This window comes from Notamacropus eugenii, chromosome 2 (genome assembly GCF_028372415.1).
Source record: "Notamacropus eugenii isolate mMacEug1 chromosome 2, mMacEug1.pri_v2, whole genome shotgun sequence".
Lineage (NCBI taxonomy): Eukaryota > Metazoa > Chordata > Mammalia > Diprotodontia > Macropodidae > Notamacropus > Notamacropus eugenii.
This window is the reverse complement of record NC_092873.1, coordinates 74,755,690-74,782,603: the sequence shown is the minus strand read 5'-3', so window position 1 is coordinate 74,782,603 and position 26,914 is coordinate 74,755,690. Positions and strand designations below refer to the sequence as shown.

The following is a 26,914-nucleotide window of genomic DNA, read 5'->3' as shown; positions in this document are numbered from 1 at the left end:
TCTGCCCTCCCTTCTATCTCCCCTCCCTTCCCTTATCCCTTCCCCCTTCTATTTTCCTGTAAGGTAAGATAGATTTTTATACCCCATTGCCTCTATATCTTACTTCTCATTTGCATGTAGAAACTATTTTTACATAAGTTTTCAAAATTTTGGGTTCCAAATTTTCTACTTCCCTCCTTCCTCACCCTCCCCTCCTTGAGAAATCAAACAATTCTATATAGGTTATACATATGTAGTCATGCAAAAAACTTTTGGAATAGTCATGCTGTGAAAGGTGAACTGTATTTCCCTCCATCCTATAGCACTCCCATTTATTCTATTCTCTCTTTTGACCCTTTCCCTCATCAAAGGAGTTTGTTTCTGATTATCCACTACCCCAATCCACCTTTGCTTCTACCATCCCTCTCTCTTATCCTCTTCCCCCCTACTTTCCTATATGGTAAGTTAGATTTCCATACCCATTTGAGTGTTTATGTCATTCCCTCCTTAAGCCAAATGTGATGAGAGTAAGGTTCACTCTTACCCTCTTACCTCCCTCCTCTTCTCCTACACTGTAAAAGCATTTTCTTGGCTCTATTAGCTGAGATAATTTACCGAATTCCACCTCTCCCCTTCTCTTCTTCCAAGTATACTCCTATTACTCCTTTACCCCTTAGTTTTACTTGTTAAAAACCATCTCTTCATATTCAACTCACCCTGTGACCTCTCTGTCTCTATACACACATATACATCTATGTACATAAAAACATATATGTTTTTATAAACATACATGCACATGCACACACTTCCACATATATACAGAGAGAGAGAGAGCACACATGCACACAGAGACATACACATGTGTAATCCCTCCAACTACCCTAATTCTGTTAAAGGTTTCATGAGTTACAAATATCATCTTCCCATGTAAGAATATAAACAGTTCAATTTTAATGAGTCCGTTATGATTTCTCTTTCCTGTTTACCTTTCCATGCTTCTCTTGATTCTGGAATTTGAAAGTCAAATTTTCTATTCAGCTCTCTTCTTTTCATTAAAAATGCTTGAAAGTCCTCTATTTCATCAAATGTATTTTTTTTTACCCCCTCTGGAATGATTATACTCAATGTTGCTGGGTAAATGATTCTTGCTTTCAATCCTAGCTCTATTGACCTCAGAAATATTATATTTCAAGCCCTCCAATCCCTAAATGTAGAAGCTGTTAAATCTTGTGTTACTCTGACTGTGGCTCCACAATACTTGAATTGTTTCTTTCTATCTATTTGCAATATTTCTCCTGGAACTGGAACTTTGGAATTTTGCTATAATATTCCTAGGAGTTTTTCTTCTGAGATCTCTTTTCAGGAGGTGATTGGTGAATTCTTTCAATTTCTATTTTACCTTCTTGCTCTAGAATATCAGGGCAGTTTTCTTTGATAATTACTTGAAAGATGATGTCTCAGCTCCTCATTTGATCTTGGCTTGCAGATGTTCCAATATATTTAAAAAATTTTTTTTCTTAGATCTACTTTCCATGTCAGTTATTTGTCCAATGAAATATTTCACATTGTCATCTATTTTTTTCATTGTTTTGGTTTTGTTTTGAAATTTCCTGATTTATCATAAAATTATTAGCTTTCATTTGCTCCATTCTAACTTGAAAGGCATTATTTTGCATTGAACTTGGCTCCTCTCCCAGTCTGGTGCAATAGACACTTCTCATGAACCTTCCAGGTTGTCTTGGACCAGAAATGTGTTTTACTTTGTCATTTTGTAAGTTCTGCTGCTCTAGAATTTGTTTAGAGTAATTTTTAAAAGATATTTGGAGAGGTTTGTGGGAGAGCTTAAGAAAATCCCTGTTTTTAGTCCATCATCTTGGCTCTGCCCTCTGAAGTGATTTTTTTTTAAATGTAGGGTTGAGAAAGAAGGATGTACTGGAGAAACCTGAAGTGAGAGGTAGAATGTGGAAAAATTTACTCACATAAAAGAGACATGAAAGGACTAGTCTTATAGTAGAACAGAAAAAGAGGCTTGAGTGGGCAAAGCTTGAACCTTACTCTCATCTGAATTGGTTAAACAAGAGAAGAATATATACACACAGTTGGGTATAGAAATCTATCTAACACAATTGGGAAATAAGAGGGGAAGGGGATAAGAGATATAAGGATATGGATGATAAAAGGGATGGTAGATTAAGGGAGGCAGTGGTGAGAAGCAAAAGCAACTTATGAGGAGAGAGACAGACAGAGAGAGAGACAGAGAGAAAGAGAGAGAAAAGGAGGAGGAGAAGAAGAAGAAGAAGAAGATTGGAGGGGAATACATAGTAATCATAACTCTGAATGTGAATGGGATGAGCTAACCCATAAAATGGAAGTAGATAGCAGAATGATTATAGACCAGAATTTAACAATATGTTCTATAGAAGAGTCTCATGAAGAAAGATACACAGAGTTAAAAGGGTTGCAGTAGAATCTATTTTGTTTTAGTTGAAGTAAAAAAAAAAAAAAAGGAAAGCAGGGGTAGTAATAATCTCAAACAAAGCCAAAATAAAAATAAACTTAATTAAAAGAGAGAATCATAGAAACTACATTTTGTTACAAAGTACTATAGACAATGAAGTAGTATAAAAAACTACAGCAAATTTGTCTGATAAAGGCCTCATTTCTCAAATACCTAGGGAATTAAGTCAAATTTATAAAAATAAGATCTATTTACCAATTGGACAAATGCTCAAAGTTCATGAACAGACAATTTTCAGAAGACATCAAAGCTATTAATAGTCATATTAACAAAGCATAAAAGTGCTATTGAATACATAAAGGCCAAGTGGAACAGCTTTGGGGTACCATCTCATGCCTATCTGAAATTTTAAATACTGCAGAGGATGAGGAAAAATAGGCATACTAATGGACTGTTCTTGGAGTACTGAACTGATCCAACAATTTTAGGGAGCAATTTTGAACTGTGCTCAAAGGGCTACAAAACTTTGTTTATTCTTTGACCTAGCAATACTCTTGTTGGGTCTATACCCCAAAGAGATCAGAAAATAAGGAAAAGGACTTACATGTATGAAAATGTTTATAATAGCTCTTTTTTATGGTGGCAAGGAATTAGAAATTGAGAAGATTCTCATAAATTAGGGAGCAGCTGAATAAGTGGTGGCATATAATTATGATGGAGTACGATTGTAATGACATCATGAGATCTGAGCTACTGGAATATCAATTTGGCAACTATGTGAATAATGAATTGGAATGGGGAAGTCCCTAGAGGAAGGGAATCAAAGAAAGAACCTATCACACAATCCAGGTCATAAAAGCCTGATATACTGACCCCCTGAATTTAAGTCGAACTTACTGAAAAAGGGGCAATAAATATGTTGTAGAAGTAGAATTGATAAGAATTGGCAACTGATTGGATATTTGGAATGAGAGCTGATACCTGAGGTTTTGAAGCTGAGAGATTGGTGGTGCTCTCAAAGAAAAATATGGAAAACTGGAAGAACTGACAGACTGAAGGGGAAGATAATAGATTTGCTTCTTGACATGTTGGAGATCTCCCTCAGGCAGTTTTTATTGGGAGACTGGCACTCAGGAGAGTAATTGGGGTTGAATAAATAGATTTCCGAGGGATAAGATCACCAAGGAAATGGATGTAGAGAAGAAAGACGGCTCTCAAAATAAAGCTTTGGAGAAAAATCCATTTTTAGGAGACAATATATACATACATATATGTGTATATGGATATATATACATATGCATGCATATACACATATACATACATTCATATATGTGTATAAATATATATAGTATGTATTCGTATACACATATATATGTATGTGTGAATATATGTGTGTATATGTATGTATGTATATATGTGTGTATATGTATGTATATATAAGTATATATATATTTGTGTGTGTGTGTATATATATGTATGTATGTATGTATGTATACACACATCTGTGGATGATAGCTTAGCAAAAGAGACTTATGAGAAGGGGACAGGATCAAGTACACATGTATAATGTTGTAAAATGAGGGGGTTGGAACAGATGGACACTATGGTCCCTTTCAGGTCTAGGGCTAAGACACTGATGATCTTATTATGATCTTTGAAAAGTAGAAGACCAATCTCTTCCAGAGGCACAAAACAGGGAAGGAAAGGGAGTCCACAATAGACAGCATCTATTTCCTTGGAAAAATAGGAGATAACATCTTCTACTAGAGGGTGGGGAAAATGAGACTAAGGAAGTTTGAGGTAAGAAGGGCAGGGGGTTTGTAACAGAGGCCAAGAGAAAAACTTCAGAAGACAAAGTACCCTGAAGTCCTGACAACAGCTTCAGCCCTAATAAGGTTACATATTCCTACTTATATTTTTTTCTTTCTTGAAAACAGATATATTTAGCTTAATTTCTCTAAGAATTGACAACAAGGTCTTCTGTATTTCAAATTCTGAAAGGCAAACAAAATCAGCAAGATTCTTCCTGCCAACTTTTCCAAAGGACAAATCAATTTTTAATCAAAGTGTTTCTCCCCCTATTTCATTTAGATCAACTTGGACTGATAGGGACCACTGTTTGCTGAGATCTAGTGTAGTATATTGAACTGAGTGAGGTAAGGCCGAAGCATTTTGCCTAAGCAGAAGGGAAATTAGTGTCAGACAGATAATTCAAAATATTGCTTCAGATGCTTTAATAGACAGATAGACTTCTAACAATTCTTTTAAACCAAACCTGTGATTTTTGTTGATATTGGGAGTTCTTAGTGAAGAACGTCACTTTTGTTTTATAACTTACAACCTGACAGAGTTGTCTAGTATTTAGGGTTAGCTGATCCCTCTGCCTCTGTCTCTGTCTCTGCCTCTGTCTCTGTTTCTTTCTGTCTCTGTCTCTCTCTGTCTCTCTCTCCCTCTCTCTCTGTCTCTCTCTGTCTCTGTCTCTGTCTCTGTCTCTCTCTCTCTGTTTCTCTCCTTGAGTGGAAGTGGAACACTACCTTCCTTGTACCAGTTATAGTGACTTTGAACATGTTTTGCCAAAGAAAACTTGAGCCTGGGTCTCTGGCCTTTGCTTTTTCTACTGTGTTTGTTTTTCCTGCATAGATGGTAAAATAGCGAACTTCTCAGTGGCTACCTTGCTGTTCATTCTTTGCTCTCAAAGAGGACCAATGATATCAGGAGGGTGGTGTCTTACCTTGCAAGTGACTTGGACTTAAGTTAGGCAGAGCTGTGTAAAGTCATCAACTTCACCCTCTCCTCCAGAGTTAGGAAGAGTCAGACATGATTTATATGGTCTACAATATTTATATAATGGTTACCTAGGAGTTCCTAGGTTCCTCAGTACATGTTGGCTCACAGTGAGGGAGAAAGTTACTACTTTGATGACCAGTAGGAGAGAGTCAAATTCTTGGCCTGGCTTGCCAAAAGTAATTTAACTTTAGGGACAGTTAGTCAGCAAGTAGAAGATGAAATGCCAATTGATCAGTCTCACAGTTATCTCATGTTTTATTATTTTTAGTATAAAACTATCACGAATTATCATGGAAAATATAAGTCATTGCTGCATGTCAATGTACACTCAGGAGTTTATTTGTGTGTTGTTTCTTATACATGGAAGAAATAAATAGCTAGCTGATATGTTTAACACCCATTAGGGGGCATCCTAGATATAAGGCAAACTTGCTGGGACAACTGGAAAGCAGTTTAGCAGAAACTATATATGGACCAACATCTCACACTATAACAAAATAGATACATGAGTTTGACATTAAGATGTACTATAAGCAAATTAGAAGAGCATGGAATAGTTAACCTGTCAGTTCTATGGATAAGGGGAATATTTATGACCAAGCAAGAGACAGGAGAACCATGGGAAATAAAATTGATAATTTTGATTACATAAAGTTAAAAAGCTCTTGCACAGACAAAATCAATGAAGGAAAGATTAGAAGGAAAGCAGGAAACTAAGGAAAAATTGTATACCAAGTGTCTCTGATAAAGGCCCCATTTCTCAAATACATGGAGAACTTAGTCAAATGTATATGAATATGAGTTATCCTCCAATTGATAAATGGTCAAATGATATGAACATACACTTCTAAGGTGAAGAAATCAAAGTTATCTATAGTCATATGAAAAAAGTGCTCTAAATGACTATTCATTAGAGAAATCTAAATTAAAACAACTCTGAGGTATCACCTCACATTATCAAATTGGTTAATATGGCGGAAAAGGAAAATAACAAATGCTGTAGGGGATGTGGAAAAAAAATAGAACATTAATACACTGTAGGTGGAGTTGTGAACTGATCCAACCTTTCTAGAGAACAGTTGGAACTGTGCCTAAAGTGCTATAAAACTGTGCATACCCTTTGACCCAGAAATACCACTACCAGATCTGGATCCCAAAGAGATCAAAGAAAAAGGAAAAGGACCTATATGTTCAAAAATATTTGTAACTACTCTTTTTGTAGTGGCAAAGAATTAAAAATGACAGAGATGTCCACCAATTGGGAAATGGTTGAATATGTTGTGATATTTAATTGTGATGGAATACTGTTATACTCTAAGAAGTAAGCATACTGGTTTCATAAAAACTGGGAAGATGTATATGAAATGATGCAAAGTGAAATTAGCAAAACCAGGAGAACATTGTAGGCAGTAACAGTGATATTGTATGATGATCAACTGTGAATGATTTAGCTATTCTCAGCAATACAATGATCCAAGGCAGTTCCAAAGGACTTTTGATGAAAAATGCTATTACCTCCAGAGGAAAACACTGATGAGTCTGAATGCATATCAAAGCATTTTTTTTTTTAAACTTAACTTTTCTTGTTTTTCTTTTTTGGTCTGTGTTTTCTTTTGCAATATGGCTGATATGGAAACGTTTTGCATTCTTCACATACATAATTTATATCAAATGCTTCCTTTCTCATGGAGAAAGGAGTGGAGAAAGGGGAGGGGAGAGAATTTGGAAGTCAAAGTTTAAAAAATGAATGGTAAAATTATTTTTAAGTTATTGAGAAATACTTGAAATACAATGCACTGGAGAAACAATGAAAAGATAAAGTAGATCTAAACAATTATATAAATATTAATTACTCATGGGTTTGTTGTATCAATATAACAAAAATGACAATGCTACCTCAGTTGTAGGACCCAGTATTCCCCTGGCTGGGGAAATCTTTGTCTTTCCAAAGGCCAACATCTTTGTGCACTGGGATATTCTCAGTTTTCCCAATCACAGGAGTTAATTTTGTGCTGAAGAAAGAAGAGGCAAAAAACTCCATTATGATTAAACATAGAGTTCAATAAATGGTTAAAATAATCATAATGGATAACTTACAGAAAAGGTCAATCTGGGACAACTGCCATACAAAGCAGTTTCAATAGTGGATCAATTGCTGCAAAGGCCCCAGAAAATCCCAGTGGTAGTTATGGAAACAAAGCAAAGGGAGATGGAGCTATAAAGCACACTGCTACTAATTGATGGATATGTTGGATTTCTGCTTAGTAATGAGCTCATTTCCAAGCTTGGGCAATAAGCCAATGTTGCTGGTGAAAGCTCAACCACGGGTTTGAGTATTGACCATGTATTGGTCACAAATTAGTCACTGTATTTGTGTTATGACTATTAATTAACACATTATCTAAATTATGACTCAGAGTCTCAATTATGATTTTTAGCTACTCACCATGTCCTGGCTTCCACCTTTCACAGAGTTTAAATTATGAGTTTCACTTTTTACTGTGTTTTATGAATTTTCCCTAATGAAGACCCCACAAAAATTAATCTACTTATTGATATATAACAACCAAATTAGTAAGAAATTATTTTAATAAGGTGAAAATTTTTAGAAACATAATGTGGAGGAAAAATCTTAAATTTCAAAGGAATTAATGAAATTAAAAGTGGGAAGTAGTACCAGATCTCAAACTATCCTACAAATTACTCATCAAACTATTTTGAACTGGTTAATAAATAGAACAGTCAACAAGTGGAATAGACTAGGTATGCATCCTACAGAAATGAATGCAGGAGTTTAATGTTTAACAAATTCAAAGACCCAAGTTATTGGATTAAGGACTCATCATTTAAAAAAAAATCTTATTTAGCGTTTTATTTTTCCCCAGTTGCATATAAAAACAATTTTAACAATCCCTTTCTTCAAATTTTGAGTTCCAATTTTTCTCCCATCAACCCCCTCCCCCATTGTGAATGCAGCAATTTGACATAGGTTATACATGTCTAATCATACAAAACAAACTTCCATGTAAGTATGAAAAGAAAGCAAGTATGAAAGAAAATAGACAAAAAAGAAATCCAAGAACAATGAAAAGTAAAGAAAAAGCATCTTTGATCTTCCTTTAGACTTTACTAGTACTTTCTCTGGAGATGGACAGCACCTTTTATCCTAAGTCTTATAAAATTGCCTTGGATATTTTTATTGCTGAAAATAGTTAAGTTATTCATAGTAGATCATCACACAAAATTGCTATTACTGTGTACAATGTTCTCTTGGCTCTGCACATTTATGGCATGAATTGCATTACTTCATATATGTCTTTCAAGATTTTTCTGAGATCATCTTGCTCATCATTTCTTAAAGCACAGTAATATTTCATTACAATCATATACAACAACTTGTTCACCTATTCTTCAATTGATGGACATACCCTCAATTTCCAATTTTTTGTCACCACTTAAAAGAGCTGTCAAGATATTTTTGTACACATAGGTATTTTTTCCTTTTTGTTTAAATATAGAGATTTGGGATTCAGACCTACTAGTGGTATTCCTTGGTCAAAAGATATGCATCTTTTTATAGATCTTTGAACATAGTTCCAAATTGCTCTTCAGAATGATTGAATCAGCATACAGTTCCACCAACAGTACATTAGTGTTTTAGTTTTCCCATATTTTCTCCAATGTTTGTCATTTTCCTATTCTGTCATATTAATGCATATGACAGGTATGAAGTCATAGCTCAGAGTTGTTTCAATTTGCCTTTGTCTCATCAACAGAGATTTAGAGCATTTTTTATATGACTATAGATAGCTTTGATAACTTTGTCTTGAAAACTGCCTGTTGATACCCTTTGACCATTTGTCAGTTGAGGAATGTTTCTTTTTTCCATAGTTTTCTGTGTGTTTGAGAATTGAAGTCTGTATAAGAGAAACTATAAAATTTTTCCCCGCAACAGTGATTGCCAACTATGCATTTCCCTTCATCCTATTTTCCCCCATTTATCCTATTCTTTCTCCTTTTATCCTGTCCATTCTCAAAAGTTTTTCTTCTCACTTTTACCTCTCCCAATCTACCCTTCCTCCTTTCAGCTCCACCACTTTCCTTATTCCTTTCCCTTCCTAATTTCTTGTGCACGATAGATTTCCACCCCCAACTGAGTGTGTGTACTATGTATATCATTCCCTCTTTGAGACAATTCTGATGAAAGAAATGTTCATATGTTCCCCTCCAACTCCCCACATTTCCCACTCTACTCTAAAATCTCTGTCAAGCTTCTTTTATGTCTGATAATTTATCCCATTCTATCTCTTCTTTTCTTTTTCTCCCAGTGGATTCCTCTTTCTCACCCCTTATTATTATGTCTTTTAGATAATGATATTATCTCATTCAATTCACACTTCTTTCTGTCTATGCAAACTCCTTCAAACTAATAATGAGAAAATTTTTAGGAGTTATAAATAGCATTTTTCCATATAGAAATATAAAGAGTTCAACTTTATCAAATCCCTGATGATTTTCCTTTCCTGTTTACCTTTTTATGCGTCTCTTGAATCTTCTATCTGAAAGTCAGTTTTCCTATTTAATTCTGGTCTTTTCGTCAGAAATTTTTGAAAGTCATCCATTTCATCCAATACCCATTTAACCCCCTGAAGAATTATACTCAGTTTTGCTGTATCGGTGATACTTGGTTGTAATTCTAGTTCCTTTTCCCTCTGGAATATCATATTCCAAGCCCTCCACTTCTTTAATGTATAAGCTGCTAAATCTTGTGTTATCCTGACTGTGCCTCCACAATACTTGAATTTTTCCATTCTAGATCGTTGACTTATTTTCTCCCTGATCTGGGAGTTTTGGAATTTGGCTATAGTAGTCCTGGGAATTTTTATTTTAGGGTCTATTTCAGGAGGTGATCAGTGGGTTCTTTTAATTTCTATTTTACCCTCTGGTTCTTGAATATCAGAACAACTTTCCTTAATAATTGCTTGAAAAAAGATCTCTAGTAGTTTTTTTTGATCATGACTTCCAGGTAGTCCATTAATTCTTAAATAATCTCTCTTGGATATATTTTCCAGGTACTAAATATATCTATATATCTATACACATACACACATACATATACACACATATATATATATATATTTAAAACAGCTCCAATGAGCTATTTCATGTTGTTTTTTATTTTTCTTTCTTTTGATTTTATTTGATTGTTTTTTGCTGTTAGTTGATGTTAGTTAGTTTGTCAGTTGAAGTTAACAAAGTTGTTAGCTTCTGCTTGCCCAAATCTAACTTTTAAGGAATTATTTTCTCCAGTGAGTGTTTGTACCTTCTTTTCCTTTGAAAATCTTGCTGACTTTTAAAATCCTTTTTGAATCGTCCATGCCCTGAGATCAATTTGTACCTTTCTTGGAGGTTTTGGATATAGGAGCTTTGACTATTTTGTGTTCTGAGTGTGTATTTTGATCTTACATGTCACCATAATAACTTTCTGTGGTCAGATTTTTTCCTCTTGTCTGCGCACTTTGCAGTTTATTTTTTGACTTTTAACTTTATGCTAAAGTGGGGCTCTGCTTCTCAAATGCGGGGTCGGGGGGGGGACATTGTCCAAAACTTGAGGTTTTTTTGTGCAGCTGTTTTCAGAACTGTTTCAGTTTCAGGGACTTATAATTTTTTGACTCTTCCAAGGTGGCATGATCTAGGGAGAGGTGTGTTTACTACTCTCCCCTACTCTGCACTGGTTTACGAGCAATCACAAGGACTTTTTTCAATCCTGGAATTGTGACCTGGGTCCCTGCTCCCTTGTGGCCATAAGCCCTGCTGTGCTAGTGTTCCAGGTCACAGGTGGACTAAGACCCAGTACCGTGACCCATGTCCAAACATACACAATGCAACAGAGTCCTGTTCATGGTACCAGAAAAAAAAAAAAAACTGTGTAAGTCTCCTTCTGACCCATTATACAATCCCCTTACCATCTGTTGGCTGAAAGGTGTGGAAAGTGACACTGCTGACACTGATTCAGTCACCACAAAGCCTTCTTCTGCTTTTGTGGAGCTTAATTTGAGCTGGCACAGTCTACACCAGCCTGCCTTCTTTCTCACCCTGATGCAACAGACTTTTCTTGCTGCCAACCACTTACCAAACATTTGAAGCCAAGAAACAAATAGAATCAGGTGCCCCCTTAACTTAAAGTGTGTCCTACGAACAAACAGAGTAGGATTTCCCTTTACCAAAAGTTTGTTCAAGAACAAAGAGAATGCTGTTCACCTGCCAAAGGCTTGACCAAGGAATGAACAGAATCAGGCTATACATGTGCTATAACTTGCTTATTTACTCATTAAGCCAGAGAATAATGGATGGATGGGAGTCAGAAAATAATTTTGAACTTGGAGGTAAATAAGCTTTATAAATTTATAGCAATCCCAGCTCAAGATGCCTCTGTCAACCAAAATTATAGTCTCCAAAGGTGTTAACCATAAGATGAGAAAGGAATTTCTTTTTTTTTTGTAAATATTTTTATTTAAATCCAAATCTTGAGGGTGGTAGGTTTTAGATCTCATCGAAGGCAACAGCATCCATGAATTGCACTTAGTCTTCTAGCATATCTGTCATAATGTCATCTTCAACCATACATTATATCTGAAGCTTGTTGATGTAGTATCTGAGTGGAACTAGTTTAGAAGATCCCCAGAGCAAATCATCTGTATGAATGCTTCTCAGACATTCCTCCCATTTTGCCATATTTGTCTCATCATCCCAAGGTTTTACATCCAGTAAGGTGGAAGACTTGAAAACAATTGCAGGGGATTTTTTGATTTCTTTGATTCATGTTGAACAAAGATGTTCTTCTTTTAGCTTTTTCTTTCTTCAGTTTCCTCCTCCTCATCAGATCCAAAGAGATCATTGTCATCATCATGTTTGCCATCTGCTTCACTTTCTGTGATATCCTCTACTTGAACAGGCTCATACTTACTCAAAGTCTTCTTTATTCCTGGCAAACTTGCCTATTGCTTCTTATACGATATAATGTGGTTATACCAATGGAAAGCATGGTACAAGTCAGCAGGTGGGTGGGCCTGAGATGGCTTCAAATACTGCAACATCAGTCTGAGATGGCACATACCCCTGGCACAATAAATACATTAATAAAACAAAAGTGCTTCCTTCCTCTTTAGAATTTCACCTAGTTTTATAAATGCTAGAGAAAATAATAAGAGAAAGAATTTAAAAGTATAATTATCAAGAATAAGGAGCACACAGTGATCTGACTGGGGATGCTCAAGGAGGCCAGGAAGTTTGAAATACTTGGATGGGGAAATCGTTTTGGGGCCATAACTTTGACTGAGGACACTCTAGAGCAGGGATTCTTACCATTTTTTCTTTATTGGTTATCTATAGCATTCTGGTGAAATCTATGAAATAGAAAAGGAATAATATTTTGTTTTCTGTATTCATTATTGAAGGAAATAAATTTCAGTTAAAAGCTAGTGAAATTAAAGATACAGTTTTTCTCATGCTAATTAGTGGCTCCCCTGAAATCTATCCACTGACCACCCAAGGTAAGAATATCTGCTCTAGTACATGATAATTTTTTTTATACAGGTATAAGTGGAAAACTAAGAAATAATATTCTTTAAATTTCATTTGGTAATTGACATGTAATTCAAACCTAGAGTTTATAGCAATTTGTTTTGGTCTATATTTTTCTATTCCTCTTTTTGTTTGATTTATCTATTTTTTATGGACAAATAATGAAGTTTTTATAATCATGTAAATATCTTATTACAATTCAACTATCTTTTAAGACCTTTGTCTTATAATTTTACAGTCTTTGTCCTTGTCCTTTAAAGGACCCCATGCCTCTTGACTCAATTATGTGGACTGGGTTCTGTCCTAGGGAAGTCTAGGCCCTAAAGGAAGAAGTCAGGTTCTTTTTCTTGAACTCTCTTGTTCCTTTACACTCCTCACCCCATACCTCCACTTTCAATTTAAGCTCAATTTATATCTTGAATTTCCCTAGGAGGGAATAGAATGGTTCATTTTTGATGTGTTTTTTATTCTGAATTTAATGAATACACAAAAGGGCAACATTTACATATACAAAGTAGAACAGAAAAGAGGATTATACGAAACCACAAATATCTTACATATGGCTTGATTTAAAAAAAGATTTTGAAACTATAATATATTTAACATGTTATTTTCAAGACTGTCCTGTTTGTCTATTTCCCTTTGAAATTTCTTTTGAGAAGGTTCTTAATATATAGTATGGGGTAGCCATTTCCTTCACACACACACATAAAATACTTAAAACAGTAGAAGCATACTCTAAAATATAAAGTTGCCAAGTGTTTAAACCATAATTATGAATTGGAGACAGAATCCCTCTGGAATTCACTATGGTGATTTAATCTACTGAGAGTTTTCAAGGGACCCAGACTAAACCAGTCTACTTAAGACATGAAGACTTAAGATAATGTACCCTTGGTCTTCTCAAAGTGAATGAGATAACAAGGTGAATGAGGGGTAGAGAAGTGTAAGAGATAAACCCTTGAATTGATTTTATCTGTTGTCTATAAAGCATAAATTTTCATGATGAAGGGAAGATATCTACTTCTTCAAAGATTATTGAAAAAATTGGAAGCAATAATATGAAAAAAGGGTTGACAAAGTGTAAAGATATTTATACTACACAATTTTGAGAAGAGAAAAATTTGGGATGATTGAGAATTGACTGCCCATACGTGACTGATTAGTTTATTGTACCTGAAATTCCTGAGTTCTAACAGTGGAAATGTAGGACAATTAACTAATTGTTAGGTTTATGTGATTCCTGAATAAATTAATTGGTTAACTAAAATAATGGATCATAATGGATAATGTCATATAGATATAGATATGTATATATATATATATATATTTATAGGTATGGATATGTATGGTATATACACATGCACACACATGTATACATATGGATATGTAGATATATGTATGTGCGTTTGTGTTTTAAAGCATTTATGGGGTTATGTGGGGGGGGAGGTTTTGTGAAGTCAAGCAAATGTTTTCCATATAGTAAATGACATTTCTGTCACACATTTACCATGTTTCTTTCAAAACATGACAACTTCCCTAGTTACCATCAGTATTGTACACTCCTCTAGCCCTTATTTAATTTCTTGACTTTATTCAACAGTGGTGGACATAACATAGGTATTTAGTGAAAAGGAATTGAATTTAATGACATTATTTTGAATTTCTCTTCTTTTTCTTTCTTAGTCTTTTCCCTTTATTTGCCTTCATTAAATCATTGCTGATTGTAAGTCTTTTTTAATTTTTGAATATAGGATGGGAGTAAGGGAAATCTCTTGCTTGAATTTGTGGGACCTCAACAATCCCCATTCCTCCCACTGAGTTGTCATTTTTATTTTCCATAAAAAGAAAAAAAATCTCTAGCCAGTAAACTGTGGATGTCTTCTTTCATATTAAAGCAGTAAAAGGTAAGTCACTTTAAATACAGTTGTTCTATCCATTTGGGAAATTGAAAATTATTATTTTCTTTCTGAGACTTAACAATTGTACTTTTTGTGGTTATTCAGTTTTGTCTGAGTCTTTATGACCCCATTTGGAGTTTTCTTGACAAAGATAGTGAATTGGTTTTCCATATCTTCTCCAGTTCATTTTACAGATGAGGAAACTAAGGCAAGCAGGATAAAGTGATGTGTCCAGCATCACATAGCTAGTGAGTGCATTAATGAATGAATGAATAATTTACAAAGCACTTACTAGGTCTGAAGCTAAAAGAATACAAATAGAAAAATGAGGCAGTACCTGCTCTAAAGGAATTCACATTTTCATAATGGAAGAGACTACAAATATGGAAATTTTCAGCGGTAAGTCAGCTGAAAAGTTTCAAATGGTCTAGGAGTATAAAAGCATAGCAAATGGTAATACTTTTTCTCTATTGTCATTTGTATTAATAAAATCTTATCAGTTTCTGATTTTGAGCCATTTGACAGTGTAAGGACTTGGCAAGAACTTTTTTGGTCTTTGGTACTTTGGTACTAGTTTCAGGAACAGTTGTTAGGGTACATCTTCAGAGGGATTGCTTCTCAGGATGATGCCTGTGGGCACTGGACTGGAAGCATTACTGCTCTATAGATCCTTGAGTTCACGATCCTGGGATGTCTTGAACTGAGTCTAAGGGATCATGGTGGTGAGTGGGGTTGTTATGATTTGACTCATCAGGGGCATGTTGCTTTTATCTCTCAGGGTGCCTTGCTATTTTAGCTAGATTGATTTACCTGACCTATAGGTTGAAGTTGGTTGGCAAGTGGTGGGGATGTGTGGGCCCTTTTGCATAGGAGTTACTTCCCTTAATGATGACTATAACAGATGACCTGGAAACAGGACCAGTGGTCTGGGTGGAGAGGGGCTTTGACATTCCCTGGGCTCCTATGCCTCTTTGGTGCCAATTTGTTCAGCAATTGTTGCCAGTGATGATGAGGAAGATGGCCCCTTTCTCCACAATTATTTCTCCATCAATAATTGCAGTGGATGATAAACTGGATGCAGGTCTGGTGGGCTGAGAGCACTGCTAACCCCAAGGTTCCTGAGTTCACAGTACTGGGTTGTTTGCACTGGGATCTGAGAGAAAACAGTGCTCAAGGTGGTTTTGGTGGTTTGATTTATCTGTAAAATGGTGCATTTATTAAACTCCTGCCGCATGCCAAACATTGTGCTATGTTCTGGGGATGAACAGAAAGCCAAAAAAATAGGATCTCTTCTTTCAAGGTCACATCCTGATGTGGGAGACAAAATGCAAACAATTATTTTCAAACAAGACATATAAAGGACAAATTCGAAAACATCTCAGAGTGAAAGCATTGAGATTAAAGAAGGCTGAGAAAGGTTTCTTATAGGGGGAACTTTATTTGAAACTTGAAGAATGTCAGGGAAGCCAGTAAAAGAGAGTTTCAGGTAGTCAGTGAAAATGTCTGGAGTCAAGAAATATTGGAGAAATAATAAGGAGGCCAAATGCCACTGTATGGCAGAGTACCTGAAGGAGATTAAAGTTTAATAAGACTGGGAAGGTAGGAAGGTGACAAGTTACAAAGGGTTTTTTAAAAAAAAACAAAGAGAGGGTTTTATATTTGATCCTGAAAGTGAGAGGGAGCCACTAGAGTTGAACAAATAGGAAAGTGACTTGGTCAAATTGTGTGCTTTAGGAAATTCATTTTGATGACTAGAGGATGGAGTGGGAAGAAGGCTTACTAACATAGTAATTTATCCTTTTGCCACTGAATGAAGAATCAAACACTGCTAAGTATATTATCTGCAATTTGTCTCCACTTATCAATGAAACTGAAATCCCTTTGGAATTTAAATCACTGACTAATATGATAATTTTAAGGAGACCACATTTTCCTTCCATTTGGGGGTATTCAGGTTGTTAGAGGAAGTGTTGCTGAAGGTTGAAAAGTGCTAAGAGAAGAATTAGCTTATTTCTTTACAATGTCAACCAGCTAGTCAATAAGCATTTATTAAACTCTTATTATGTGTCAAGAACTGTGCCAGGTACTGTCACTTGGACATACTGATTAGCATTCTGAAGCCACCTGGATCTCCATTTCCATCTATAGATGTGTCTATGTCTATATCTCATATTCAGCTCAGTTCTTCTGTTCAGATCTCAATGAATGTCACAATGATCTTCAAAGGGTATGTATGCATTCTTTCATGTACTAATTCCTTTTTGGGAAGGGTCTATTGTCTTTTCCCCTTTTCAAATTCAAGTTTGTATCATGCCAATTTCTGCTCCATGGATTAAAAAGATAGGAATTAATTCATATTAATTTTATCATATAAGTTAATATGACCATTAGCAACATACTGAGGATGAGCAGGAAAAAATATGGTAATTCTTATGATGTTAGAGAAAATTATGGGGGTTATTCAACTTTATTTTTCTTCTGAATGGGAACTTGATTTCTAAAAACAGAGAAGTCTATGAGTGCTAGTTTTCCTTTGAAACAATGATTAAAAGACTGTCAAAATACTTTTTGACAGAAAATATCAATGCAAATTAACGTTTTTCAAATATATTTTGACACTCACTTTTATGTCAGAAACTAGAACCTGTCTCTTCCTGCCTTTCTTTCTTCAACAAATTTTATTACATATCTACTATGTGCAAAAGAACTACACCAGGTACCAGGGAAGAAATAGTTAAATCAGACCTAGTCTGTGTCTTTACAATGTTACACTGTTCCATGGGAGAGTAGAAATGTACAAATAATGATCAATAAACCAGCATTTATTAATCACCTACCATATTCAAAGCATTATTGTTGGTGTGGAGATAGAAAGACAAAAATGAAATACTCCCTGCTCTCAAGGAGGGATAACATGCATGTGACATGAAGATATACACATATATGTAATATGTACTATATAAATAATATAATAAGTAATATTAAATATTAATATTGTGCGTGGTAAATCCAAAGTAATTTAAAGGGGAAGCACTATCAGTTTGGAGGATGAGAGATTAAGGGCCACATGCAAAAAGTCTCATTTGAGCTGAATTTTGGGGGAAACTAGAGATTCTAAGAGGCAGAAAGAAGCAAGGATGGAACATGTTAGAGGCCATATATTTTAGACTAGGGGAAAACATAACAAATAACAAAATATTGTACATTCAGAGCACCAAGAAATGTAGTTTGGTTTCACCAGGGAGTGAGTGAAGAGGAGTATTATGTAAAAAACCTGGAAAAGTGGGTTTGAGCCAGTCGTAAAGGATGTTAAATGCTAAACAGAATAGTTTGTTTAAATGCTAAATAGAGGTAATGTAAAATTAAATAGTATAAGTTCATAGAAAAGGACAAATAAGGCATGATTGAATGGAGGGATCAAAATAGATTTTGTGGGCAAAATGTCACTGAAATTGAGCATTCAGTTTTTAACTTGGAAACATGAATGAGGAGAGGGAGAGAACACTCTTGGTAAAAGAAGCATCAGTTAATTAAATAGTAGGATCCTAGGACCATATATTTAAATTTTTAAGAGAACTTAAAGGTCATCTGTTTACAGATGGAGAAACTAAGTGTCAGAGTGACTTACTTGATCAAGGTCACATGGGTAGTAATTTGCAGAACTTGAATTTGAACCCAAGTCTTTTGATTCCAAAACTCTTTCTCAAACATGTATTAAATGCCTATTTTGTACTAAGTCTTGGTACAGAGTTTCTCGAAGTTACAGTTTCCTGAATCTACATAACTGTACTACCATTTAACCCATATCTCTTACATAAATCTCACAAGAATAATATGAGAGACATTTTTCAAATGCTTTGGCAAAAAAAAATTGGTTAACTTTTTTACATCATTCTCATGATATAATAGATAGATCCAAAATTAAAAAGTGAGTTTAGTCTGATATAATCTCTTTTTGATGGCTATCGAAATGTTTACTAACTAGTCCTTTCATAAATAAATCCTAGAATTTTTGTAGGAATTAAATTTAAGCTAGTTTCTCATTCTGTTTGCTTCCATTTTTTGAAAACTGGGACATCTTTGACCCTTTTCTAGACCTGTTGCACTGTCGTGTTTTCAATGACCTTTTAACAATCACTCAGTGACAATCACACCTACCAGTCCCTTCATAACTCCAGATCTGGTTCAGGGCTTGTTATATAACCTTGTCAAGAACAGTTCTCTCTACTGTTTTCCTACATATTTGGAATTCCAACTTTTTCAATAGCCCTTTTTATTCCAATCTTTCCAGTCCAAAAATCATTATATCACTAAATTTTAGTGTTGAGACCACAGCAGATACCTAACCTGACCCAGAGCTGAAGAAGAAGCTCCTCTACAATATTTCTGTCAACTGGTTAGCCAGCCTCTACTAGAATACCACTACCAAGGGGAACCAAATGACTGGTAATGACTTGGGATAACATTAATTGTTAGCAAGGTTTTCCTGTCATCCTACTTAAACTTGCTTCCCTGCTACAAATTATTCCTAGCTCTATCTTCTGAGGCCAAGCAGAGCAAGTCCAATCCATCTTCTATACGATAATTCTTCAAGGACTTGAACACCACTGTAATGCCCTCCATGAATCTTTACCATCCAGTTGCCCTTCTGTGCATTCTTGCCAGCTGTAAATTATTGTTTTTAAACTGGAGTACTAAGAACAAAGCACAATTCTCCTGATATGATCACTCTTGGTAGATTAGAGAGGGATCTTTATCTACTTATTCCTACAAGTCATAATTCTCAATGCTGTCCAAATTTCCCTAGCTCTTTTGGCATTTCTCTTGCATTTTAGTCTCATGTTAAGTTTGCAATTGCATAACCATCAAATTTCTTATATAAACTATTGTCCAAACATACCCACCCGATATTATATGTGGAAACCTAATTTTTTGAACCCAAGTGTGAACCTTTTAACTTATCCCTAATAAATTTAATTTTATTAGATTCATCCTATTGTTCTAACTTGTCAAGATCTTTTCAGATTCTGATTCTATCATCTAGGGTGTTTTGAGATTTACATCTTTATGCAAATCACAGATAAAAGTGTTAAAACATAGAGGGTCAAGAACAGATTGCTAAGGAATCACACTGGAATTCCTTTCCCAAGTTGACCTTGAACCTCGAATAACTATTTTTGAGTCCAGCCATCCAATGAATTCCAAGTCCATCTAATTATGCATGCCATCTACACCTCTCCACCTTTCTCATAAGAATAGTACAAAATACTTTATCAAAATACTTTGGCAAAATCTTGGTAAGTTATATCTACAGAATCTCCCTGATCCACCAATTTAAGTAACACTTTCAAAAAAAGAAAATACGCTTAAACTTAATGCCCTTTTCTCACTGAAACCATACTGGCTTTTTGGGAATGACAGATTCCTTTCTTTTTTTAATATCCTGAAGATGTTTATTCTGTGTTGTAACATTACACAGGCTCAAGTGAAGGTGTACATTTTCTGATAGACATGAGCATAAGAAAGTGAAATTTCCAGAACTTTCCAGGAGACACAGATGCTTTATTCACATTTCCAGTTCAGCTCTTTTACATATTTAATTCTTTATATTTTCTTCTTTTTAAGTTTTTTGATTTTGCTTTAATATTTCCTATTGTCACATACAGAATCATTAACTTCTTTTTGGTTCATTCTAATTTTCAAGTATTCTGTTGCTTATGTAAAATTGTATTCTGGTTAATTTTCAATTCTTTTCTAATTCTTTCCACTAGCACCCTCATTTCATTTATAAAATGTTTTGCAACTTCATTTATAAAATATTTTGTAACTCTTAAAAAATTTTTTTGCTTCACTTCTTCTAAGAATTCCAATTAAACACATGCTCAAGTTGTGTTTGAGCCTGTGCTTGAAGATTATTTGAAGTCATTCTCTTTTAGATTTGTGGCTTGGGCACCTGAATCAGAAAAGGAGTTTCCTCTTCTATGAGTTCTCTACATCAATTAAGTCACAGGGTCAGTCAACTTCCTAGTTCTGATCCATAATCTACCAGTTAAGAAAAATGCTACCCCTGAGAAGGAATTCACTTTGATCACAGTTTCTCAGTCTTCAAGATTCATAGGTATGTTGCAGTCTAGGGGTCCTGGGAGCCCCAAAATTCAAGGAAAGAGGCATGAATCTGCACCAAAAGAATTCAACCACTCAAACACCCTAGTTCAACTAGCGAGTTTTAATTATGATACCAAAACAAGCTGGTGAGATTCCTGATTCCTTTTTGTAAATAGTCACTTGACATGTTTTTAATAAATTCTAGACTTTTGACATACTCCAATTCATGCTCAACAGCTTATAGTTTTCAGAATCTATATTCTTTCCTTTTTTGAACATCAAATCAGCATATAGCCTTTCCAAAATCCTCTAGTAGTTCTGCAAAATCTTTCAGATATCACTGACTCAGCAATCGTATTTATGAGTTCTTTCAGTGCTCAAGGATGTAGGTGATCTGGTGCCTTGAATTATACATGTGCAGTTATAAGTAATCTCTTCCAATGTCCTACCTTGAGCACCAACTAATTATTAGGAATTTTTGCTATCTTTCCCAATCCAAATGTAATTCTCTACCTACAGGACAGAAGAAAATTTTTTTTAAATTACAGTTTTTGTTTTCAATTTTTAGTTTTAATTGTTCCATTCTCCCCAATTGGTAGTCCTACCCCTTCTACCAAAATAGACTTTGAAAAACCCAGTTGTATCTATACGTAGGATTCTTCCCCATTCTCACCTTATTCTGCATTTTTAGCATTCCTGAAACCATTTTCCAGTCCTGTTACTTCCAGATACTTTAACATATATGTTTTACATGTATTTAAATATACTTTCACAATCTAAGTAGATTGATTAATTTTTTTGTGCATCCACTATAGTCTACTCAAACAAAATCCACTTTTCTTGTTCATTGGCATAATTGCATTTTGTATTTTCAGAATTTCATTCCTGAGGATTGTTCATTCCTTCTGGGCTAAATGACTCAGTATAATCTCAGTGCAAGGGCCTTCCATAGAATGCCTTGAAATTTGTTCTCCCCCAAATGAAAAGTGCATGTCAGACTTTGTCTATCTTTCTCTCTCTTCACTATCACAAATTTTAATTGGCAATGATCAGATTTCCCTCCCATTCTCTTTCCTTGGACATGTGACTTACACATATATACACACTCATACATGCACACACACAAAGACACAAACACTAAGCAAATTAAGAATCAAGTAGTTCTCTCTTCTATTATTGTCTGTACAAGCTGAGCAACAGTCTCATTCCTTCTGTGGTACTTCTATTTTTGCCCAAATAGTTCAAACACCTCCCCTTTTTTTTCTTCCATAGTTTTCCTCACCAGCTTTAACTCACCATCAGCTATAGTAATTCTGACTGCATTCTTTCAGGACTATAGCACACTTTTTTGTATCTTCTTTTTTTAAATCAATATCTAGCTTCCCTCTATTGTCTCAGCTTTCCAACCTTCAGTAATTTTGCAGATAATCTTTAACCCTGTAACTATTCTGATGATGAGCCCTTCTGAACTCAGCTAGATTTTGCCTTGGATAACACATAGGCAATCTATCACTTTGTCCAAACTCAAAAGTCTTTCCAATCAGATCTTCTACATCATTGGTATAGTCTATAAGAATCAAAAGCAGAGCTTTAGTGAAAGTGAGGTAAGAAGGGACATAAGAAAAGAGTCAAAAAAGAAGAGAAAGAAAAAAAAAGGAAAAGGAAAAGAAATTAGTGTTGGAAATGAACTTAGGGGCTATCTAGCTTAATTCAAACTTAATTATTGTCTCCATCACAAACTTGAGGAAATGGTTATATGCACTTTGCCTGAAGACCTCCAGTGAGCTTCAACCCACTACTTCCTGAGGCACCCTGATCTGACTGTAGCATGGAGTATATGAAACAGAATAATTGACAATAATACTTAAACAAACACTAGAGAAAAATTTAATTGCAACAGAACTTAGAGATATGATTTTACTTTTATTGTAAAGGTTTTTCTTAAATGCAGAAACATTTTGTGGAGTACCATATGTTAATAAGCGGTAGCTAGATTATTCAGTGGCTAGAGCACTGGGCCTGGAGTCTAGAAGACCTGTGTTCAGATCCAGCCTCAAACACTTACTAGCTCTATGACCCCAACTGGGGAAGTCACTTAACTTAAGTTTGCCTAAATACACTGGAGAAGGAAATGGCAAACCACTCCCGTATCTATGTCAACAAAATGTTATGGGCTATACGTTCCATGGAGTCATGAAAAGTTGGACACAACTGAACAACATATGTTAATAATGAAAAAAATAATGGTTCACATTTTAGTGCTTTATGATTTTAAAAGTGTTTTTATATTACCTTAATCAATTGTCAGTCACACTGAAAGTATCCATTAAAATATTACATAATGACAAGAGCTACAATGAATTTCATAAACTATTTAAATGAATTTCTACTATGTTTTTATTATATTTGTCTCTACAATTCATTTTGAAGTTTCAACACCTAAGTGTTTGAAATATAATTTCTTATGTCTATTGTAGGTATAGTGACTTGATTATACTGAATCACATGAGAACTTGGTGCTTTGTTGTTGTTTTTTTTTGTTGTTAAGCTTTCAGATTGGAGTCTGACTGATGCAATGAAAATTTCAAACTTAGTCAAGGATTCTTGTTCTTTGAAGTCTCCATTTCCTGTATATGGGAGTCACTTAGCCTAATTTCTTATTAAAAAGTAAGAAAGTGAGATTTGGAAATATAAGGTGACTTGCCCTGGCTTAGCACCTTAGGAGAAGAATCAAGATTAAGTTAAAATGTTCTCATAATCATCACCCTTTGTTACGTTCCTTAAAATAAAATTAATCGAAGTCAAGACAATTTAGCAAGCATGTATTGCATCTACATTGTGAAACGCTTGTATTTGGAGTCAACAAGACATGAGTTTAAATTCTTCCTGAGAAACTAGCTGTGTGATACTATGCAAGACTCTTACCTTCTCTGTGATTTGGCAACTCTCTTGGGCTTGTCTACTAAATTCTAGCTTGGTTTTGATGTGCATTCATTAAATATTTCCTGATCAGGACTTCTCCCACCCCACATCTTATGAAATCATAGCTCTTTAAGGTATGTTCATGCTAAGTCATTGGGGAGACAAAGATATAGAATGATATATTTCTTGTTCACTGGAAGTTTACAGTATACTTAGCAATAGAGATTTATACAAATAAGTATCATACAAATTTTATAGAGGCATAGGAAAGATTTGGATGAAAGTACTCAAGGAAAAGTTAAGAAGGGAATGATCACATTCAGCTGAGATAATTAAGGAAGGCTTCATGAAGGTAGTGGTACCTGAACTGGGCTTTCAAGGCAGAGATCAATTTTAATATATGGAGATACAGATAGAGTTATTCTAGACATTGTTTTGGGGAGGACAAGATACACAAATGCAAAAAGGTAGCAGAATGCCACATGGTATCATGGAAGCTAGTAATCCAATTCACTTGAACCATAGACCATGTGAAGGTAAGTAGTATGAAGTAAGTCTGGTTAATTAAGAATAAATAAAGAAACCTGGTTAGAACAATATTATAAAGGACTTTAAATGCAGTCTAAGGAGTTTCTGTTTTTCCTTCTGACATTCTGGAGCCACTGAATATTTTTGATCAGGAGAGTGACTTGGTCAAATTTGTGCATTTGGAAGGGTATTTTCATTAACTGTGTAAATAATGGATGAAGGATTGAGAGAGAAGAGATTGGAGTCAAGATCTGTTGGAATCCATTTAAAATGGTTCAGGCAAGAGGTGATAATTACATAATAAAGGTAGTACCAGTGCAAGTGGAAGGACCTGGATATTAGAGGTTCAGTTGACAAAACTTGGCTATTGAATGGATAGTGGAGGGGGAAGGAACTAGCCAAATCAATGTTAACTCCAAGGATTCAAGCCTGGGAAACTGGGAGAGTGGTGTTGCCAGGTTTAGTACGTTTAAGCATAACGAAATGTTTGATTACGTTGGGTTTAAGTTTCAGGTGAACATCCAGGCTTTTTTTTACACTAGATAGATAGATTCATATAAATATCTATATGAATAGAGAGCTATCTATCTATCTATCTATCTATCTATCTATATACCAAATACAAAGTATACAGGAGGAAGGACTATATCTCAAGAAAAAGATTATAAAAGAGACTGTGGGAAATTGAGGTGCATGTACATTCAAGTGATCTTCAAAGTCATGAGAGTGGAAGGAATTGTCAAGAGAGAAATTATATAGAGTGACTAGAAAAGAATGGATATCAAAATCTTGAAGGACACTCATAGACCTACTTTGTGGTTTAGATCAGGACAAGCTATCAAAAAGAGAACAGTCACACAAGGTAGAAGGACCTGGACAGAGCAGTGCCAATGGAAAGCAATAGATATAGAGCATCCAGAAGGCAAAGGAGAGTCACCAATATCAAATATGACAAAAATGTCAAGGAGAATTAATATTGGGGGAAAGTTTATAGATTTGGTAATAAAAGGTCACTTGACACTAGGGATAGCAGTTTCAGTAGAATGGTGGAACTGGAAGTCATCTTACTAGAGACTTAGAAATCATAAGGAAATGGAGCAATTGAGTATAGACTACTTTTTAGTAGTTAAGTAGTGACTGGGGATGAATCATAGTTTGATAGCCTGAGAGGTTAACTGGTGACTGGGGATAAATGATAAAGAATGGTAGGTAGCTTGAGGAGATAGAGTCAAGGAAATGTTTATTTTTTTAAATTTATTTTTTTAGAAAGGAAAAGACTCAATATTTGAGACAAAGAACCAAAAGTCTGTGGAACAATCAGTGAATTAGCATTTATTCAGCATTTATTATGTGTCAGGGACTGTGCTAAGCCTTGAAGACAGAAACAATTAAAAAAACACAGTTCATGTCTTCAAGGACTTACCTTGTCATGAGGGAGGCCACATGTATGTGCTTTGGGATACATGAACCATATGAGTAGCTGAAGGGTAAGAGAAAGCACTAACTTCTCAGATGGATAGATAGAAAGATCTTAAAGGTCTTGCAATTCTGACCTGAGTGTCAAAGGCAGGCAAAGAATTTGAGAAGCAGAGATTAGGAAGAAAACCATTCCAAGGCTGGGGCATAGCCATTATAAAGACATAGAGGCAGGAGATGTAATTTTGTGTGCGTGTGCGTGTGCGTGTGCGTGTGCGTGTGCGTGTGTGTGTGTGTGTGTGTGTGTGTAAAAGCAAGTGGGATAGCATGACTGAACCATAGAATGTGTGTTGAGGGACAGTCATGTGAAAAGAGGCTGGAAAGATAACAATGTATCAAATTGGGAAGAAAATTAAATGCCAAACAAAGGAGGATATTTGATCCCAGAGGCAATAGAGAGCCATTGGAATCTGTTGAGTAGGAAGATGACATCAGAACTTCACTTTAGGAAAATCACTTTCACAGTTGTGTGAAGGAAGAATTAGAGTTGAGACACATTTGAAAGAAGAAGTCCAATTAGAAGTAAATATATTGCAAAAGCCATGGTAACAGGTGATGAAAGCCTAAAGTAGAGTAGCTTCTATGTGAGTAGAGAGAAGGGAATGTATTGAGATATTTTGAAGGAAGAAACAGAAAGATTTGGCAACTGATTGCATATATAGGATAAGACTGAAAAGTACAAATACATCCCCAACGTTGCAAGCTTGGATAACTGGAAAGACAGTGGGACTCTCAATGTTAATAGAGAAGTTCAGCAAAGCAGAGAATTTGGGGAGAAGATAATGAGTTGTTCTTGAACATGCTGATTTTGAGATGTCTTTAAGATGTTCAACTTCAAATGTCCAGTCAAGAGTTGGTAATGTGGGGCTAGAGTTCAGGATTAGAGCTGGAAGAATCAGCTGAAAAGGCATGATAATTTAACCCATGGGAGCATGGGAGCTGGCAATATCAGCAAGTGAGAGATGATAAGGAGAAGGAGAGAAATACTTTAAACAAAGCCATGGAGGGGGAGACTTGTAGTGATGATAATGTTAAAGGTAACCAAGAAAAGTTGATCAGACAGGCAGAAGGAGAACCAAGAGAGAAGGTTGCCGTGAAAACCTAGAGAAGGTAATATTAAGGATAATAAGCTAGTCAATTATGTTAAATATTATGAGAAGTCAAGAAAAATGAA

The 26,914-nt window shown here is 35.1% G+C and overlaps 1 pseudogene; it reads right to left on the bottom strand.

The window, feature by feature from the left end:
- Positions 1-11,806: 11,806 nt before the first annotated feature.
- On the bottom strand, positions 11,807-12,361 carry LOC140522672 (elongation factor 1-beta pseudogene; annotated as a pseudogene).
- Positions 12,362-26,914: the final 14,553 nt, after the last annotated feature.